The sequence below is a fragment of the Pyxicephalus adspersus genome, chromosome 2 (genome assembly GCF_032062135.1).
Source record: "Pyxicephalus adspersus chromosome 2, UCB_Pads_2.0, whole genome shotgun sequence".
In the NCBI taxonomy this organism is placed as follows: domain Eukaryota; kingdom Metazoa; phylum Chordata; class Amphibia; order Anura; family Pyxicephalidae; genus Pyxicephalus; species Pyxicephalus adspersus.
Genome location: NC_092859.1, coordinates 108859003 through 108876720, shown reverse-complemented (window position 1 = coordinate 108876720; position 17718 = coordinate 108859003). Strand labels below are relative to the sequence as shown.

At 35.8% G+C, this 17718-nt stretch overlaps 1 protein-coding gene across 24 annotated transcripts in view; it reads left to right on the top strand.

The window, feature by feature from the left end:
- CELF2 (CUGBP Elav-like family member 2) overlaps positions 1 to 17718 on the top strand; it is a 320093-nt gene that overhangs the window by 175766 nt on the left and 126609 nt on the right. The gene's annotated exons all lie outside the window — the stretch shown is intronic.

Genomic DNA, 17718 nt, shown 5'->3' with positions numbered 1-17718 from the left:
GAGAAATTCATATATATATATATATATATATATATATATATATTTTATATTTAATTGTATCATGTGTAAGATACAACAGTAAAAACATGAACAGCTGAACATGAACAACAGTTACAGTAAAATAAAAGGCAGTAACATGATATAGAAAAACAGGATACACCGTAACCACATTGTAACAACCATGGCCATATGGTAACAGTTTTGACATAGTATAAAGGAAACAAAGCAAGATTAGACAAAAGAAGGGGGATGGAGGACAAGGGTAGGCAAAAAAGGTGGGGAAGAATGGAGAAAAGAAAAAAAGGTAGAACCTTCCTCTAGGTCCAGGAGGAAAAGATTACTCTGGACATTGTAATAACTCCGGATAACCTGTGGATGAGCTGTATTGTACCCACTAAAACCATATGGTTCTGAAGCTCTCAGTATGCTGATCATTATGTCACTTACCCTGTTGAACCATACACAAATGGAAGGAGATGTAGAACATTTCCACTTATTAGGAATGCAGGATTTGGCTGCTTTAAGAAACAGATGGTTCAGGGAACGCTAGTATCGTTTCTTGGGAAATAAAGTCAATATGTAAACTGTAGAAAATATTAAGTTCACCCCATCTACGAAAACTAGTGGGTATGGTTTGCAAGTTTTCAAATCCTATAATGACCCCACAGTAACACTTAGGACTTGTGTTGATGGTCTTCTGTTTTGGGTAAATGACATCAATTTGAGATACTTCTAATTCAGAATTTTTTGGCTGGTGAAATGGCTTGGTGTTGACCTCATTCTGGACCGCATTTGACTTACTGTATGTAAAGTGCACCTGAACTTAGGAACATTGTTTCAAACAAAAACTATAGCTGAGCTCTCCTTATAAAGATAACTGTTACACATACCTTTTGTTTCAACACCTCAAGTTTTTTTTAGGAGATAAAATCAGTTTTCTTTGTCAACCAAGTTCAGGGGATGATGGTTAGAAGGTCACAGTCACAGTATTTTTTTTTTTTATTTAAATGGAACTTAGTGGCAACAAAAATAAGCCTTTATGTTGGGTTTACATCTATTCAGCTGCAATGGCAGTACACGTCTTTGTGGTAATGCACAGATGTGAACCAGGCAAAGATGAAGCTATAGACTATGTGGGAAATATCATTTTTATAATTTGCAAAAAGCAAGACGACATCTTTCACAGCTCTGTCCAGCAAGTTAATCTAACACAGTACGCCATTAAAAAAATAATGATTAGGGCATGGCAATGATGAGTGAAGTGAAGGAAAGTTTTAGTACAGGTTTCCTTTAGAGCTGGTTTATAGATTGGTTGAATAGAAAATCAAAATCATTCTAGCATGAATAGAAGCTCATTGACATTGGCCATTAGGCTCACAAGGTATACATATAATTTATGGAGGGGATACCATAAAATATAATAGTGCTCAGAGTAGAGAAAGCACATGCTTGTGAGTGATCCTGTATGTTTCCTCTCTCCTAGCATTGGTTGGTGTTTAGCATCTTCCTGCATGGGGTGGAATCCTTAGTCAATAACAGAAACCCAGCTCATTCTTCACTGACTATATTTTCACACTTGTTAAACCGTACGTGTTTTTGTCCCTATCATCGGTGTACATTGGGAAAAAAACTGCTCTATTTTGTGGAAAAGGTAAATAAAGGTAAAAAGTAAATGCAAATACATGCTGCTGTGCTTGACCTACTTATACTTTCCATTTATTCTGTTTGTTGCAGATTCTAGTGTTTTAGCAATGCTTCATGCTGCTGTGGAATTGACAGTAAATGATATAATTGGCAGAAGTTTTAGTAGAAAAAGTTTATAGCCTTGAACAGGAATAACAATGAACAAAGTTAACATGTTAAACATGACACTCTGCACTGGCAATCATTATCCAGCTGAAATGGTGAAACATGGTGGAGAATTTTAGCTTAATGTGCAAATGCATCTTACCATCTTACGTTACAAAATCGCGCCACACACGGGAGTATTAGTAAAGCAGTACAAAATGAAGTAGTGGTATAAAGTTCAAAAACTCAGACCAAGCCATAACATTTCAGTTATTGTGGTTAGTGTAGAAATGATTTCTGTTTAAGAAGTTTCCTTAGGTTACTACACTTTATACAGTAATTGCAATTTGCATTTTCTTTTAGAAGCTTAAGAATTTTACTAAGCATGTTCTGAAAGAAAGAGAAATGAACATTCTAAAGGCATTGAGGCTATTTTAGACTGCAGTGAGCTGCAGCATTCTGCAGCCAGTTTAATCATGATCCCAGCCTCTCCCATTCAAATGAATAGAGGGAGATAGGGAACCAAATTTTGTATGTGGTTGCACACATCTACCCCAAAAGTTTCATTTTTGCTGCGCAGATGTTCTTTGAAGATTCACTATGTGGATGCAGCCGCATGCAAGTCTGGCCACCTGTAGTTTGGTTTGCCACTCCAAGGTGCAGAGTATAATGGTGCTGTGCACTCGGCAACTAACAGCCACAAAGTTTCACACCCTGGGTCTCAAAAGTCTTTTTGGATCTTTTTCAGCATTCCTATTGCTATTATTCCTGTTTACTTGTAAAGTATGTAAAGCTAAAAACTGTTTTTTTTTTGAGTGACAAAATAATACCAAATTGATGGCTGACATAAATTACAATGCTAGCAACCACAAAGTGACCAAAAAAAAGACCTAGTCATCATTTTTTGAATGTGCAACAGATCGGATGTGAGATTTAAACCTCTTTCACTCATATGGATTATGATTTGGATGATTTACATACTTTGCATTTTAGAAAAGCTGGACAAGCAACCTCCATAGTCTTTTTCATTCTGCACAGTTATTTGGTTATTTTAAGCTATTATGAACAATGATGACTTATTGGTTATAATTCTGTCCTTGAAGGTTTAGGCAGGGATTTGTAAATATAATTAGGCTACATAGTTCATGAAGCAGAAGTATATTAAAATGAACACATATTATCCCATGACTCCAACTATAAAGGGTTTATCAGTAGTATCCTCATGCACATGAACAGGGTGCTGTAACTTGCTTTAGATTATTAAAAAAGCAACGATGCAGACAACCTAATAATGTTTGTGGCCCTTGGGTCTGCCTGGAATAAGTACTTTCCTAAAACTATGTGCAATTGAATAATCACAGTTGTTTTTCATACCACAGAATTCTGAAGTATTTTACACTAATATGAATAGTGGGTCTTAGCCGTGATAATGCTGCCCTCAAACAGCAAAGTTTACACAAGGAATTAAAATGTAATTAGACTACTCTGTACTGAAGTAGAAGTATATTAAAATGAAAACATGCAGCCATAACATTTTTCAGTAAACTATCTTTTTGGAATTTTGCACTAAATATTTTTATTGCAGTTTTTCATTTTTTCTGGATGTTCTCTAAATTTTGGGACAAAAGTAATTCATGGAAACTGCTGTAAAGCCGGTGATACAGTGGGCCCTGAAAAATAAACAACTGTAGACGTTTCCGCACTACAATGTGGTAAATTGTGTACATTATGTAAATGGTGTATTTCAACAACATGCCATTTTCCCATTATATACAACAGTGTTTCTCAACCAGGATTCCTCCAGAGGTTGCTAGGGGTTCCTTGAGCAATGAGAAATTTGTTCCTCTCAGGTCGGTATAAATGACACCAATGATCTATTTGGCTGTCTGTGTTAAAAAGGTTAAGAAACATTAATATACAGGATCAGCCCATGAAAAACTTTTGCCATAGATGAAATAGCACCATTGCTGACCATATTAATTATGGAGGTCTAGTGCACAATTGAAGTCTATGGAACTTTACTAATGTACTAACTTCTGATGAAGGTGAGGAGCCCAAAAGCAATCAAATGATGTGATGCGTAGTACTATGTAGTTCCAGCTAAAGCCAGTGCTTACTAATTATTTGGTGCCCAGATGATGATGTATGTATATATGCATACCCAGCATGAACTGTACAGTAAGGAAGGTGATCTTGTGAAATATTACTCATGATGAGTCAGAACTCAACAATCGAACTCTTAACCTGCTTAACCTAATGGAAATAACAATGTGGGCCTCTGTATATTTCTTAGAAGGCTGTTTAATGCAATTATTTTCATGTGTTTGTTATTCAAGCACAACAAATATTTTATTAAATTCTTAGTCATTTTTTTATAGTGCACAATTTCCCTGTTTTTAATACATCTTGTGGTTCTGTAATTAAAAACATTTTCATGTTGGTGTTGCGTCCTTGGCTTTCCAAAGTTGATGCCGTCTTTACAGCCTTTCACTCAGATAGGGCTTTCAGCAGTCTTTCCTTGGACTTGTACTGTCAGGTTTTCTATAGTATTTGTTTTCTAAACTGTATTTCTGTCTTGTAGAATGCTTTATACTTGTTATCTCCTGAAGGTTTACATGAAGTTTACTTGTGTTTTTGTGATGTTTACTCCTGTTATATATCGTGTTGAATAACGTCTACTCATTTATCATTTGCATTTGTGAATTCAAGAGTGCTCCTTGAAAAACTATGAATGTTACAAAATAAGAAAAGGGAATTATTGCTTGCTTTTTCAGAACTGTACAATGATTTGTTTTGTAAGTAGTTTAGGTTTTTACATTTTTATAGTAGTAATATAAGGGAGTGCGTGTATATTTTTTAATTTTGTTATGTTGCAGCTTGATTCTACAATCATATATATATATATATGTATATATTAGGCCTGGCTAACAGGTTTACCTTGTTCTATCCCTTCCTCACCCCCTCCACCTCTTTCATCTTAAAAAAATCCACTGTATGCATATCTTTGATTAAGCAGTCTAGCCATCTTATGACCTCCCTGGTCCGTTCTTGCTTATACATGCTGAACAGTTCAAAAAGTATTTTACCTGTATGTGAGCAATGTTTTTTTTTTTTTTTTACTGTGAGCTCAGAGTAAAGTGATGATGGCTCTCTGTGTGATGAGTTCATGATGATCTAGGTTCACAGAAAGTAGGCTAAATTATGCTGAGCATCCTTTGACCCGGAAGTGTCATATAGTGGAGAAAAGACTACTGGGGGGATAATACTGGATTGCAATATTTTACCAACATAGTATAGAACTATACATAGTTTCCAATGATTTTATTTTATTTTAGCACGACCCATAGTTCTGGTAATAGATCCCTTATATGAATAAGTTTTGTTTTACCACAAATCTTTTTGATATGCATATCTGCATTTACTGCTTCCTAGCTAGTAGCTATCAGAGACTTAAATAAAGCCAACATATTGGAAATATGCAGGAGCCACACATTTGAGGCAATATTACAACCAATTGCTTACATTTATGTGAATGTCCCGTTTCCTAAGCACCAGGAGCCGTTGTAGTTAGTACAGATTTTGGTAAATTCATTCAACTGAGAACCACTAACAATATTGAGCGGACATGCCTTGGTTCAATTACAATCAGCAGATATTTGCTTCTCCATATTTTGTGAACTCTGCTGGACTAATCTGGGCCCTGCTGTTGCACATAGAAAGCCTCTTTATCCGTTCTTTTAAGAGCAGTGAAATGAAATAGGTAGTCATGTAATCATTTACTTATCTCTTTGTATCAGAGCTTATGATGTTTGTAATGTTGGAAGCTGGCATTACTGTGTTTCAGAAACAATTATTTTACAGTACCATATACTTTGTAGAGAGAAAAAAGCAACAAATTATAGACCAAGCATCAAACAGCTGATAGAGATTAACCCTTCTCTGCCTGAAATATAGCTTCTCTCTGATGTATTTGGCTAGATAACTTAAAAATATAATAGTTCTTTATCACAGATTTGCAAAATGTTTTTCTCTTTCTTTATAAAACTAAGAATTGTCTAGAATACATCATATTTGCTGGTAATTTGGTCTTTGTGTTTCGTAAACACGGTCACAAATGTAGATTCCTCCATCGGCTGTTGACACTCAAATAATCACTTGTTATGGTTTTAACCTTTGAATGTGTATTTGGCCTATGCCTTTGTTTATGAAGCCAAAGAACAATGTGGAGAAAGCAGTGATTTAGGCAACCCACCAGATATCACCTTCCATGGGTCTGTTTACTAAATTGAAGATAACTGATTGCTCCAGGTAACTGTACATTGGTGTTTTTGGCACTGGTATTGAATAAGGCAGAGAAGAGCAAGAACAAAAATGCAAAATCAAGTTGACATTAATAGGAAGTGATTTCTATAGCAATGGGGTTGATTTTGTAGGGGTAGTACGTGTTCTATCTGATTATTTATTTTACCTAGCTTGATGAATAAACTGTAGCTGTATTTTCTTCTATAATCAAGTCACATGCATTTAAAATGGATGAGTATTTAATAAGAATTTAGATTCACCTTATTCCCTAAGCAAAAAAAGAACATCAACCTGCATGTAGTAGGCCACTCCACAGGTTTTTAGGAGTTTCCTGTGCAATAAACAATTCTTACTTCTCAGGTTGGTATAGCTGACACCATTGATCCATTTGGCCATTTGTAAGGTTGACATCCTTCTCACTGGTCTGTAATGTAAGAGGCATACTTCCCACTGCCTCCACACTAATGTACTGTGAGTTGTGGATATAGTAATTATAGCCGAGGTTCTCCAATACCTGAAAGTTATTTCAAGGGTTCCCCTATGTTAAAAAGATCAAGAAGGTTTGTATTGAGCTATGTTTAGTCTGGCGACAGGAACAAGCAACTCCTGAGAGCTGGCCTTTTGTCATCTACACCATTGCCTTGGTTCTTAGGTCAAATAGTGTTTGAACATTTTACAGCAGGCAATAGCTGGTAGTAATTAATCACTCACTGCCACCCCTATTCATTTTCTTTAGGCTGTCCCAGGTGGGACCCTACCTGTAGTGACCTACCAAAGGAAGTGATTCAGGGGTGTGTGGAAGTGGTTGCTCCCCGCTCTCACCACCAGTTTTAACATAGTCTTATCTCTTTGTACAAGTGCCAATAATTAAAGCTTTATATGATGTTTATGAAAGTATAGGACTGTATTTAATAATTCAGTGCAAAAATAAAGGTTTGCAGTGGACTACAAAATCTCATTGCAACACAACTGATTATGGACCTTTTTTGGCACTGAGAAGAAAATATCTCTGTAAACACCTGTTCTTTACCTATTATCACCTACCTGTGACAGTTATTGTCACTATTTCTTTTTTCCCAACCCACCTAACCTATACACTTGCCTAAAAGCAACCCTTTGCCAAAGTTCACATGATTTACTGCAGAAAAACTGAATTACTTAGCTTATGAACATCTTGCCTCTTTCATAATATAGTGACTATTAAATCAAAATTTAGGTCTTCAATAAACTGTACATGAAGTAGATGCAAAGTACAGTAACCCATTTACAACAAATCAGAATTTGATTTATTAAAATCAAATCAAGTATAATTTGGACTCTTTGCTTAGTATTATAATTTGCTCTTAGTCTTTTGTCCATTGATCTGACCTATTGAAAAGGCTATTTGTAGTATATAATAGGAGAAATGTCTCTTATTATATTATATAAGAAATCAGGACTTCAAAGTCATCAGGCAACCATTGTACACAGATATTTCTTTTTTTCTCATATGTTTGTTTTATTTCATGGATACAACTAATACAAAACAACACAACAATTGATACAAAAGCTTTCCTATGCATCGGTAGCCAGTAGGAAATGTAGGTTTGCATTACCAAACCTTTAATATCACTAGGTGGTAAATGTCTTCATTGTACAATAAGTAGTAGTTAATATAATATATTATGCACTGTATTTCTTTTATGTGAAGCTAGAATTGTGTGCAAGTCAGATATATTTTTATCTAGGAGGCTTTGAAGTAATATAGAATGAAAGTGGCAGCATTTATAAACTACTCTAATTTCTCTGCAGATTTGCAATATACACATCAGACCTAAGACACCATTCACTGAAAACTTTGTCATTGTTCATTTTGCCATTAAATGGTAGTTATATACTAGTTCTCTGACTGCTTATTAGAAGGCACTTTAGCACTTTGCTAAAGGCCCGCAGTTCCCCACAGAGACTTCCTTGCAGCATCATAGTAATCATTTATTACTAATGCTATGCTTCAAATGCAAAGCAGTGTTCATCCAGTCTTTGTGATTCAGTTCTTGCACAAAGTCTCTCTTAGTGAGACTATGTCTGCCATGACTATTCTTTGTGGACCTGTGCTGGCTCCTTTCTTCCCATCATTAAGCACTGTTTTCTCCTGTCCTTGAGTAAACCGAAATTCATCCTAATGTCTGACTTTTATATTGCATTTGATTACCATTCTCCTGAAGGATGCTAGGCTTTGTCAGAAAATGGAACTGAAAAATATAGTACACTCTAAAGCTTTATAAGTGTATGTGTTTAGCCTTTGTGACATAGGGTTTTAAATGCCAATATACATCCAATGTATATATCAAACTGCTGTATCACATATAGGAGTCTATATATAGACAATTCATATACTGATATCAGCGAAAAAAGGCTTGTTTATTTGTTGTCTTAGAACTGAGATGGGTGAACATTCCTATAAGGTAAAAAAAAATATCTAATAACTAGACAAGAGCAAATATACTGAAATCTGTACTATAAAGTGTTATATATTTTCCATCTGCAGTGGATCCCCCATCCCCGGGAAAGGTGTAATAGCTACTTCTGTCTAGAAGATGATGCTTCTAAGAAAGGCTTTTTTCAACAATTTAAATGAATCACATAATTTAGAATATTTGTGTTTTCAGAATACTTCAAGTCCATTTTTCTATGTAATTACTTTGTTTCAGTTTTCTATCCTTTAACTTACTGTCTCACCTAGATATTTTTAACAGAAGATAATCAATAGTTTTTTAGCCTCTGGCTAGCATAACATTATATCTGATAATTGCTTGTTTTTCATTTCCTCCACTATCTGAAAACCATTTGCTGCAGAAAGTAGCAAGCAATAAAGGTTACAATGAGGAGGGGGAAATAAGTTTTTAGCTCCTTTATTTTCAATTAAGTGACAGCTGAAGAGAACGATTCTGCTTGGAAAGATACACTATCTGGATCACTGTCTGCATCTAGACATGTGTAGATTGTCTAATCTGTAGCAAGGGTGGAAGGTTACAAGTGGCAGTAAGGGAATATGCATTTTCTTTTTTCTACACATTAACCATCCTGATTTTAAATAAAATCTCTCTTAAACTGTGCATTTTGTCCTTAGTGGTTGCTGGATTTATTCCGTAGGAAGTCATGTAAACATTTAGTTTTGTCTCTCTCTCTTGTTATACTGGTCATTGATGTCATGGTGAACAGGACAAACATCAGTAGTTCCTTTTGTATAATAGGATCACCAGTATACACAAATAAGTACTAGTACACATTTTTTATACAATTTTCACTTTTTATACAATAAAACAATTGGATCTGAAGGTAATGTGATGTAATATATGAGCTCTATAAGACTGATTTATTTGATATCCAACGCGTTATAAATACATTTGTTTTTGACAAACATTGGTAGAAAGTATTCAAGTTGTATCCTGTGTACAAATGATCGATTACATAGTGTTCCTAAACAGAGAGAATGATTGGTAGACCAAAATTCTTAAACATGTGTGAGCAGCATTTTAGATCTGCTTTTATGGACTAGACTTAAGCTGCATACACACCTGCAATTTTTCTCGTTGGAAAGGATCTTTCACGATCCTTTCCAACGAGAAAAGACTGCACGATGCATGAACGATGCTATACATACAGCACCGTTGATGCTCTATGGAGAGGGGAGGGGGAGAGCGACGGAGCGGCACCCTGCTGCGCGCTCTCCCCTTCCCTTTCATTAGGATCGGTCGTCGTCCATCGTCCATGGATCCGCCAGGACGGTCGTCGGACGATGGACGACGACCGACTGTACACACGGCAGATTTTCGCCCGATAATTGGCCGATACCGATTATCGGGCGAGAAAAATTTGCCGTGTGTACGCAGCTTTAGGCTATGTACATATGTCAGATGATTATCACATAAGATGTTACCTGGGGCTGTTCATGGATCTGTGGGACAGATCCATGAACGACTGATGAAGATCGATGGCTAACCCAGTTCCATTAAACGAAACGGGTGATGTGTGTACAGCGCTCTTCCATTCATCTGTCACTCTCCATCACTGCAGACAATCGTGAATGAAAATTGGATGTGTGTACACACCATAGACACCAGAAAAACATAACATGCTGTGTCACCCTCCCACAAGAGATATATTCTGGGTTCAAGTGTGGTTTATGGGAGTGCTTTACAGAACTCCCAAAACACACATGGAACAATATGGACTGCTTTCCATGGCTGACTATAATAAATAACATAGAATGTGTAGAAAGTTCATGTTCGTGTGTCTTTTTATATCCATATACTGCATATCAGCAAGTTCAATATAAAAAACAACTGTTAAGGGTTCCTATTAAAACAGCACCTTTATCGATCGTAATTAAAAACATTTCAAAGATATTGGCCCTGATTTATTAAACCTCTCCAAGACTGGAGAGGATACATTTTCATCAGTGAATCTGGGTAATCCTGCAAACATGGAATGTATTTCCTCAAGCCCGTTTCCTGCTATGTGTTAGCAAACGTTTTCGATCCTGGACCAGATCCATTTCAGGTTTGCTGGATCACCTAGCGTCCTTGATGAAAGTGTATCCTCTCCAGCCTTGAAGAGCTTTGTTAAATAAGGCCCATTGAACCCAAATGTGTATGTAACAGCATGTTTGGGGTCTTTTCAATTCCCTTTTGCTTTCTAAAGTATCATATATACTGGTTGATATACTGAAGGAAGGCTTTCAATATGACCACAAAGGTCAGCGTTAATTCTTTGCCTAATGTTTTATATTTGAGGAAAAACTACATTTTGTAAAAATTGCCTGGCTCCGTTGCCTGCTGTCTGCAAAATACATTTCTAATATGAAGTAAATGTACCCAATACCATCCTTTAAAGGGTTCATCCTTTTAGTATCTGTTTGTATTGTCCAAAACAATTGATTTTTTTGTAACACTAACAAGAGTGATAAACTCCTACAGGTTACAATACACAGAAGTTTACTAACAATTTGACAGAAGATCAGCATTTGTCTATAACTACTTTCTAACAATCAGTATATTCTTAGGTTCTGAAACTGTGACCTATAAATAGAGTATACATTAGAGAGGCTGCAGAAAATAAAACAATTTTATATAACTTTTAGGAAACCATTACAATAGTTTTATATTTTATATTAGTTAGGCATATGTTTGATTTGCTGCTGTTGTTTTATTTTACTAGTAGAAGTTTTTATTACTATTCCAATATAGAAAAAAAAATATTGTGATAATAGACCACAATTTAGAAACGGTTAAGACTGCACTGTGTGCAGTGGAAATTCCCAATACCTAAGGGCATATTACATGGAACGCACATATATACACAGTACAGACATGTATTGCGTCCTCATGTTTTTCCACAGTGAGTTCCTAACATTGACAAGTCAGTGTGATTGCAGAGTGAACGCTGCATTGCATAAAAGAGCACATACTGTAGCCACAGCATGAAATTAATCCATACATCAAGGAGGTTTATACAAACACGACAGTGCCATGGATGCTTTCCAAAACAACAAGGACTTTGATAATGATAAATAAGGGTATTTTAAGTTAAAATGCTCCATCAGATATTTTCTGTGAAAATGGAATAGAGAAAATGCCCTGAAGAAGAAAATGCTTCATAGTTATTGATGTATTTCAAAGGCTACAAAAGGCTTCTCAGCTGTGGTTGATTTTCCAGGTGGCCTGTTGGAAGCAACAAATGAAAATTAAGAGACTATTAGCAGTTTGCCGTTGCAGAGAATAATTCTGCCATGTTATATTTCCAGCATTTAAAAACACACACATATCCTGGAAAACCTCCTGGACCAGCAGCCGACTCTGTAGCAATTAGAGGTGCTAATTAGGATTTTATAGAATTAATACCAATATACGCAGCATCAGACATAAAGTTGTTTAGGTGCATGTCCCTGCCAAATCAATCTCATTTTGCTGCTTGAGGCGCAGGTACAGAAGAGGATATATTGACATGGCCTTGCTTCATTAGGCAATGCAAATAATGTTTTGGGGTTTAATAGCAAAGTAAATTTGCTATAATGAATACTGATGTCTTAAGCAAAGAAATACTATACTAAGAATTCAGCGTACACGTAAATTCTCTTTTAACTGTTTAATGAAATAATAAAGCAGGGTATAATTTGAAAAATAGTTTACATTTGTGAAATTATCTTAAACAGCAGAATTAGTTAGAAAAAAAAAAACCTCAACATATTTATGAAGTGATGTATTACAGTTTTTCACCTAACAATTTCATGAACTTTTAGCAAACATTCAAGCAAAATACAAAGTTTCCAAAATGTATACACTTACCCAAATTGGCTTATTGAAAGGAAGTAAACTTTAGGGGCCATTTGTAGCATTCCCCCTTTATATAGGATACAACGTCTAATCATCAAAGGGATACAGCTATAGTTCAGACATTTCTGCGTTGGACTTTTTTTATTACCTATTGTTTGTACCGAACGGAATAATGAAGGTGTCCCCAAAAAAGGCACACGGGGAGGTCAAATGAGAAGTCACCCATATTGTCTGTGGACTCCTAGTAGCTGAACTTTCCCCATTACCAGTATACAATACACTGTGTCTCTGTATGAGATTGCCCATCTCAGTAGAAGTAGGGCTTTTCTACCTCATGTCAGAACCTCCAGCAAGGAGAACAACGAGCAGCACAGTAGTGACATCAACAAACCTCTTCTCAGACTAGCTGTCAAAGTGCCTTTGATTTCACAGTGCATATCCAGATACATGACTTTTTAAGACAAAACATAAAAATTAAAGAAAGTGTGTTTAGGCACAATAAACATTTCAAAATGTTCTCAATGATATAGCAACTATTATTGAATGTGATGCTGATATTTTTTTGTGCAATTAGGAGACTGAGGGCAGTAAAAATGAAATAAATAAATAGATGTACTGTATAAGTCACAGTATTGGTTAGGTATGTACTTTAGTTGTGTAGCTTGTATATCATTGCACTTTAATTTTGATAATGTTATCAAGATATGTTAATATTTTAAAATAAGTGGCTTTGTAAATGTATTGGTTATGTATGTATGTGCCGTAATCATATGCATAATAAATAATTTGCATTGTACCTAAATTTGAATTTCTTTGTTTCTGGTTTGGTAGTTTAGCACATTATCTGTACTTTACTAATGCAAATATGTGTCAGGTATATAATGTTACTTTGTAAAGGTGATGTTATTCCACCAAATGATGGAGTTTTAGCAAGGCTCACATTTTAGAATGTGCACATGCTCTGACTCAAAGCCTGCCTATCTTACTGCAGTGATGAAAAGCTTGTAGCCATTTATTAATATTAGTGATAATAATAAACAGTATTTATATAGCGCCAACATATTACACATGTACATTAAATAGTAATGTAAATGACGACAGACACACACAGACAGTGACAGATCCTGCCATGAGCCAGTAAAATAGTAGAATCAGGCTGTATAACTGCAGGACCAGTGACATAGGAGAATTTAACTCCCCTGTCACTGCCCAAAGATCTGCTTTCTTCTCTTTACAGGTTCTTTCCTTGACTTTTCAAAGAAATTGACTGTAAGTTATGTTATCAGAGGTGGTAAACACTACTGATTGTTTTATGGTTTAAACAAACTATAATGAAGTGTGCTTGAGGAGGGGAAAATAAGTTATAAATGAACATGAACAGGTATTTAATATAATTTAAAATTATCAACCAGTCTAGCCAAAAAGTCTTGAACAAGGCAAGTGTGAACCTATGTCTATGGCATATGTAGAGCTAACCTGTGTATTGCCCACATTAAATAAATGAAAGGTTTGTGTTAGATTCTGGTCCTCTGATAAAGCACATACACACTGTTTCTTTATACAGCAAATCAGAGCAATGAACATTTAGAGTTACTTAAGTTAATTAAATACTGATAGCTACTGCATATGCTAGTCTGTAAAATAGAAATATTAATGTAAAAATGAAAAGCCTATTTAAATTGACTACAATATAAACATCCACTGCATCCACTGAACATTTGTACTTTCCCTTTAATATAATAATACAATTAGCTCCTATTTCTAGATAATGTGAAGTTTTTTTAATATACTGTGCATATTCTCATTTTACATTCTGTGAATTGTACACAACCTTATATGTATTTAATATTCCATAGTAAGTTCAGGTAGCACATCATGCCAGGGTACTATGCTTGCTTTTTAATGCTCTTGCATGTGCCCAGAATTCTAAGTTGCTGAACAAGCATTACAAACAACTGTGTCATTTTTTATGCAGATGCACCAGTGTTTTCCAGTGCTAGCGCATTAGCAGTAAACTTTGTATGTATTATGCATGCAGCACTGGAGTTCAAGAAGCAGCTAAAAGCTGTGATTGTCCTACTGTATATGGCAAAATTACATTAAAATTCTTCAGATACATTTACAGCCATTAGATGTTTAAAATTGCTTAATGCAAGTGGTTTACTTCAGAGAGAAAGGGAAGCAGACTCCAGCAATTTCGCCCTTGATATCTTTTCTATCTGTGTCGCACTTTCTTTGGAATTTACATAATAATGATAGAAAGTGTTGCAGCACACGTCCCAACGTCAGTTACTCTCCCAAAAGGCTTAAAAAATGCAGCCGATTTAAGCAATCTAGGTCAAAAAAGACCTCGTTTTTACAGAGGAGGACATTTATGCAGAGCATTTGTATTCACTGGAGAGGAGGAATGACAGAGTGAGGCTCTTCTTCTAAAAGTCCCCAGTGCCACCGACGGCTGACAGCAAACCTGGACTTGCGCCCAATTAACAAGAATGCAGTCATAACGTACAAGATTCATAGACAAAAAATGGTGCACAGTGGGATGATTCTTCACGTTTAGCTACTCAACAGTCACCAGCTTGAGAATTGCTATTCTCTTGATGTGGAATTTATATGGTGACGTGAAGACACTAATGGTATCAAAACCTATTATGGAAATGTAGCGTGTACAATATAGTAGAAAGATAAACATAAGCAAGTCATATGATTTATTTGAGAATGAATATGTGCTTGTGTCCCACAATGCCAGCAGCTGAAAATGCCTCTAATAACCTGGCCAGCAGCCAACTAATCATACATTCATTTGCACATCTGGGCGCCATTGCCTTAATGCAATAAAACAAATAACTATCTGAAGGTGATAATGTTAACTGTCTGTGTGCCATATAAGGAGGATCTTATGGTTTTTGACTTTTCTTCATAAAGGATACTGCTTTCAACCTTGTAGAGGTGGAGCCACAATAGAATATTTTCTGATTTGTGGGGCCTAGATTCCTGGTTATTATTTTATGATTGATTGGACATCTGCTGTAAGGTGGATTTTAAAGCTTAAAGCAGAACTACATAAAAAAATAAAATAAACTGTGATCAGACAGGGCTGATAAAAAAAACATACCTGTCTGATCCCAATTTTTTTGTTTAAACTCCTCTGTCATTGCTCTTTAACAGGTGTCGCCATCTTCGTCTGTTCCTCATCCAAGTGTTGGATCTTCAACAATCCTAAATGCACAGGCCGGGTTGATGTAACTCCTGCACATGCACGCAGGAGTTCATTCTCTCCCAGCAGCCCCAGGGGATACCAGGATACCCGGCATATCTTGGCATCCTGCAATGGGTGCACATGCAGCTCATAAAAATGAGATAGACATAAAAATGTTTTTTTAATATGTCACCTCACCTATAATGTTATATTTTTCAGAAAGATAAAGGTCAAGTTGAATTGGAACAGCTGAAGTTTAGTTGAGAATGTAGTACAACTCTGTGATTGACTTCAAGTCTGAAATCGACCCTACACTTAAGCATTACCAATATTCTTCCAACCATACATTTCCAGTGTTCTCCCCAGCCCCTTTTAGCCAGGTGCACCACCAGGCACTTTTTAGTAACCACCTGGCTGTTTTGGGCGTGGTTACTGAAGAGTTTGGTCACAATACGGGGGTTGCCACCCGCCAATTTCTTCCTACATAGTTTAAATACATTTCTAGGTTGATCACTGCATCTCCTACATGATTTATTTTTAGGTACAAGTCAGAAGTGTCATCATTCTTGTCAAATTTTAGCAGTGAATCCAAAGCAGGGTACTGCTTTAGGATATCCAAATGGCAAAAGCCATTTCAGTATGTTTGATAAAGATAGATATATCACATAAAGTTTTTTTTAAAATAATGATCTTTCTAGTTAAATTTAGGCTATGTAGGAGACAAACCATTGATTGAATGCTGTACACGCAGAGCCACTCTATTCTATGAAAAGGGAGTGGGGGAGGACATGCAAGCAGCACCCATCCCTTTGTGCTTTCCTCTATAGGAGTGAACAGTGGTCTTTCCCAATTGGTTGTTCATTAATCCCCAGTAGTGTACTGATGCATAATGTCAGGAGACCGCTATACATGTCAGATGTTTGCCCAATACTAGCATAACATTTCGGCTCAATCAACAACCATCTGGTATGTGTATGTAACTTATTCTGTTTAAGGGCAAGCTTCGTTATAACTGTACTATCATACCTGCAGATGTTGCTGTGATTTCATATAAACTGAATTCCAACCTTGACTCCATAGGAATAGGAATTCTTACAATTGTCTCAAATGTACATTATTACTTTACAGGCCTTTGCATAACTGAATGGTGAAGAGCTTGACATTTCATAGGTTTTACACCAAACAAAGTTCAAGGTTGTCTTGTCTGGGTCTGAAAACATAGCACTTATATATAAGACTTCATGCATGTTTTTTTTTTTAAAAAAATCAAATTTTTTACTATACATTTAAAATGTGTATTTGTATTCATGTATTCAAACACATATATAAAAATGCGGTATGCATCAGCCCTGGTGTCAAACAGAATAAGAGCAAAAGTCATCTACATGAGATCATGAAGAAGACACAGCAAGGATTATAACAGGTAACCTTGCACCTGCTAGAAAATAATACAAGCTGCCATACATTTCGTGCACCAGAGAAGATTTATAGCCGGTCCAATGAGGGCAGCACTCTAGGGAGAACTAGCTGCAATAATGCTGTAACAATCAGCACCAGGCAAGCGGACAGCTCACCTGACATTAACCAGTTAAACAAGAATACATACTTGAAACTCACATCCCTAAGATCTCAGCATACTAATGTTAGTATAACTGCTCTAGAAATTACTTCTGAACTTGTATACAGCTTCTGTACTGTAATGGTTGCCTAGAAGATATTATTTCCCATAACTCTTTTAAAATTAGAACCACTTTGTCTTCTGTTCCCAAGCACTGCTCTCATAAAAATCCCTGATAAGTTATCCTCTTCTTGGATAATCATATCATGTAATCCATTGCAATGCCCTGTGTACAAATTCTGCAGTACCTCAATAGTAATTCTGTAGCTGTATCATTTCTTAGCTATTGAAAAAAAATTACATTTTGTACTGTGACTCTTATATGTGTATAATTCAGCATTTGCTCTGAACAATGTGCCTAAAATTATATTTCTTCATAAGCATGCTGACTTCTTTCTAAAAGGCATAATAGGGGTTTAAATATCTGCATTAAAGCTTTAAATATATATAGATAAAGAACCAATATGAATATTACAATATATTTTGCCATTAAACGT